Source organism: Herpailurus yagouaroundi, unplaced genomic scaffold (assembly GCF_014898765.1).
Source record: "Herpailurus yagouaroundi ecotype Mexico unplaced genomic scaffold, PumYag 140, whole genome shotgun sequence".
In the NCBI taxonomy this organism is placed as follows: domain Eukaryota; kingdom Metazoa; phylum Chordata; class Mammalia; order Carnivora; family Felidae; genus Herpailurus; species Herpailurus yagouaroundi.
This window is the reverse complement of record NW_024412395.1, coordinates 45172485-45177484: the sequence shown is the minus strand read 5'-3', so window position 1 is coordinate 45177484 and position 5000 is coordinate 45172485.

Sequence of the window (5000 nt, the reverse complement as noted above, 5' to 3'; positions counted from 1 at the left end):
AAAAGACCACAAATGTGATCTTTAGTTCTAAGAAAACTGTTTTAGATGTTAAATGCAAAGAACCGAAACACAAAAAGTAGTGAGTGGTACGAGGCTGTATCAAGTGTAAGAGCACAAGGAAATCTTGATTTCAGATTATGAATACTTCCGAAAAGAATAGTTTTGGATTAAGCAGCAGTGATTTACAATTTGCTAAGCCTGCTATGGGAGGGCTTAAAAAGGTGGTGCGGTTTCTATTTTTGCTCCCTATATTCTTATTGTTTGCTTTGCCTTGTGTAATAACATGAACAGAATAAGTGTTTCCTCGTGACACGATGACTGTTATTAGTTTCTGCACAAAGAAACTAAATATTCCATGTCATTTGGACATATTGAAAAAACGGTATATATATTAATCAAAATGCTTGCTATCTTATCAAATACTCTCAAAAACAAGCAGCATAAAATCTTATTTTTGTCTCACCATATTAATATCATTTCACAGTACAGTTTTTAATTGATCATTATACCACATTTTCAAGTTAATGCTATTAAACTGTAACATTTAGAAATTAACCAAGAATTAAATGATCAGCTCATACTAGATTTTCCCCCAACACATTTATAAGAAATTTTTTTGTCTCTTCCCGCGTCTACTTGTTCCCATTCCTGATGTCACCCATATGCACATAACACACTTCATGTCTCTTTTTAAACCACCATCATGGTGCTAGAGAACTCTGTAAGAACACTATACAACAGGGAGCAAATGGCTGTTCACACTGACTGAACATAGTAGAAGGTAACTACATACTCTTCACTGGTCCAGCCCCATCTAGATACCCTTGGCCAACTTCGTGTCTGTCTTTTTTATATCTCCTTATCCTAGGGCAGTGGTTCTTCAATGCATAAAAATTACCTGGAGACGCCTGTTAAAACTTTCTTGGGCCCTACTCCCGGAGATTCTGATTCAGTAGATCCAGTAAGATTCTATTTACATTCTGTCAAGCTTATAGGTGAGGTCAAAAATGCCAGCTTGAGGACCTGAGCCTAGGGGTAGAAAAGTTTCTCCCAACAGATCGCCAATGAGGAATTCAAGAAAACATAGGGGGCTGAGTCACTTGGTTCTCTTAGTGAGACAAAAGTGATTTTGCTACCACCTAGAAATTAACAGACAAGCAGTACTGTAAGCATCATTTTAATTGCTTTTAAATCATTGTTAACTCTAAACAATTACGTACAGCAGAAAGGTTTGAATACCAGTCAACTTTGCCACTGAAAGCTGTGCAACTTAATTTGAAACAAGGATTTTTAATAAATGTCATAAAAATAAAGGTCATTGATGTGATTAAAAAAATGCATACATACATGGTTTAGATCATCCCGTTTACCTTCACCCTTTCTTCAATTTCAACCCATTTTTAGTGAAAATTTGCAATTAAAAAATTATAAAAATACAACACAAAAATACCATAATGACATCTACATTCAAGTTATATTAAAATGCCTTAATATATCATCATGTCACCTGATGCTTAGCCAAATTATTCCAAATAATGCCGTAAGAAAGGTTTAAGACTTCACCTAAATACAAGTCATATTAGGTAACCAAATATTCACTCAGTTCAATGTAAATGCATTTCATTTACTCAATTCTGTAAAGAGTAAGTAATAAAGACACATTATTAATTCAGCAGTTATCATGAGTCTTAGAAAATCATTTCTACCAACTATAAACCAACCTATGTCTACTGTACAAACTAAGACTTTTGTGTATGCTAGTTAAATGACCTAAATTTGGGGTGCCTGGGTGGCTCAGTGGTTGAGTGGCCGACTTCGGCTCAAGTCACGATCTCATGATTCACCAATTTGAACCCCTCATCAGGTTATGTACATACTGACATCTCAGAGCCTGGAGCCTGTTTCATATTCTGTGTCTCCCTCTGTCTCTCTGACACTCCCCTGCTCATGCTCGCGCGCACTCTCTCTCTCTCTCTCTCTCTCAAAAATAAATAAAAACATTAAAAAATTTGAAACAAATAAATGACCTAAAATTAAGCCAGGATATATGGAAACTCTGTCACTTTCTCTCAGTTTTGCCGTGAACCTTAACCTGCTCTCACAAAGTAAAGCCTTAATTAAAAAATTAAGCCCAGATTATTAATAAATCAACACTTTACTACAGCAGATAAGTTTTAATTTTATGTGATACTTGAGTAAATAGCTAAAATGATAAAACTATCTTTCCCAACCATTGAAATTGAAAGATTATCTAACCTCTTCCTAACAGTGACATTTACATTACCATTTTGTGCTACTTTCCAACAGAGCTGTAGTTTCATTGACCTATTCTCTGTGTGGCTTATGAAGTTGGAGGATCCATATCTGTACCATTTCCTTTATTATTAGAAAACAAAATTCCTTTTCTCATAAATAGGGTTGGATGATCAAATAAGGACCTCCTAAAGGACGGAATTCACACAATTAAGTAGAATTATTCTTAAATATATTGGATGACTTATTTCTAGATGGTCTAAAATCCCAACTGACCCAATATGTACGTCCTCCATACCAATTCTGGGAAGTGGATTCAACTCATCCCTGCTACTTTATATTTTATTTACTCTTCCTGGGATTCTTTGGGACTTAAAAGAAATTTGAAGGAGGTGTGGGAGGCAGAGTGAGGATGGTCAGAAAGAATAGAAATAAACTAAAATGGGCTTTGTCATCAAGTAAATTGTGGTTTTGTTTTATTTATCACAAAATTGGCCTAATTCTTTATTTTCTCCAAAAACAAACTAAAAAATATGCTTAATATCTTCAGAATAACAGTGTAAATTAAATTGTTTATGTGACAGTGAACAACACTGGGGAGGTAAAAGATAATAGTAGGTACAATTAAATACCCTTTTCAAATGCTTCAGTCAAGTGCAGTTTGATGGAAAATCTTCTAAGCTCGTCTCTCTAATCTACAGAATATGAAAGGGTTGTTAAATGTCAGTGACAGGTGTTAGGTTTATGGAATTGCAAATCTAATAAAAAATTTTTCAGTTGGGAATCTATAATTTTAAGGTTATAATTGTCTATAGATATATGGTCTCAGTGAATGAAAGGCTAATTATTTTTAGAAAAAAAAAACACGCCAGATAAAAATTAACAAACTAGTGAAAAGAAAAATAAGTAGGTAGGGACGCATGGGTGGCTCAGTCGGTTGAGTCTGGATTCTTGATTTCACCTCAGGTCATGATCTCACCGTTCCTGAGATAAAGCCCTGTGTTGGGCTCTGCCCTGGCCGCTCAGAGCCTGCTCGTGATTCTCTCTCTCCTCTCTGCCCCTCCCTGGCTTGCACACTCGCTCTCTCTCTCTCTCTCTGTCTCTCAAAATAAATAAACGTTTAAAAAAACTAAGTAGGTAACACTCTTTCCACTACAATGTCTCATAATGCTGAGATTAAAAAAAATTATTTAAGAGTCTAATGAAATTATAAACTTCGTGTTTAAAAATATATATCACACCAAGATGCATAGTAGATATTTAAGAATCTACTATAAACATATATCATCAACTTGATTTACGCTGTTTTAAAAACTCATGACATTCACAATTCAAAGTATTCTTATTCTTGCTAAGGAAAGAGAATTAGGCAAAACGTGAGTTGTACGTTATCAGAAATTTGTATATAAAAAGGTGAATATACTACGCCTTGGTTATGGTAATGAGAACAACTACCAGTTTCGGACATTTACTATGGACTTGGCACAGTGATATCTTGTATCTTTTCAACAGCCCTGTGAAACGGATGTTCATTTTGCCGAGGAGAAAAGTGAAGCTTGGCAAATTTAGTACATTATCCAAAGTGAAACAGATAGCAAATGGTGGAGTAAGAATTGTAACTCAGTGTATTCATTCAAAAGGCTGTGTTCCTCACCATTACGTTATACTGTCTAAAGTCCCAACTGACCTAAGATATATGTCACAGTGATTAAATATACAGATGACTATTAGGCATTGTTCAAAAACCATGATAGAGTCCTTAAAAAAATAAGGCTGACGATATACCGTACTGGGTGCCAGCACTTTCTGGACTTCACTTTTGACCTATCAGGCTTAGTTAAATTTTCACAGCTGTTTAATTTAGTGATGATGGTCTACATTTAGTGGGAATACCATAAGGGTAATGTTAACTGTACTTGCAATTATTCCCCACCATACTACCTACGAGTTAGTACATGATTATCCTTTCCAGCTTCTGAAGGAAACAAACTTTAACAGGAAAATATCATCCTGCCCTCCTTCATTATAAGTACTATTTTTAAAACCATAAATTATATGACTGATAGGAAGATTCTACTTCTGCCTTGAAGAAACAGATACTCTCCAGTTTCCAACTGCAACAAGCAATTCTAATTTAAAAGGTAAACACAGGATACTATGTTCAGAAATGGGCCTCCCTGAATTTGATTCTCTGATACATTCAACTATGTTGAGAGGTCACTTGTTTCTGGCTATTGTCATTTTGGCAGTGGGAGGAGTTGGGGGAGCATGGTCAGCAGAGTCAAAGAATGTGCAACTCGTCTTTCAAATGTGTGTTAAAGCAACACAGTTAAAGCTCATTTCCAAAAAAAAAAGAGGAAAAGAAGGCAATCAAACTGAGAAATTGTCGATTGACTTAACCAGGCCTCCGTGACTCAAAGAAAGCCACCAGAGACAACTTCTTTCATTCCTACTCAATATGCTAGAATCTGCTATGAAAGACTTAGGTTGCACATCACCTCTGGGGAATTGTAAGATCTTTAAAAAACTTTCCAGTTTTTGCAGAATTTACTTAATTTTTCTCCACTAAGTATTTAAGTGAAAACCATAAGCAAAAAGAATACATTGACAAGTTATTGTTCTGAAAGTCATAAACCACCTTTTATTACTTTTTAAACAATGGTGTATTACATTTCAAAGTTCAAAGAATCAGGATTATACTAAAAGTCATATCAGGTCAAGATGACGTAGGTTTCTTTCTAAATTAC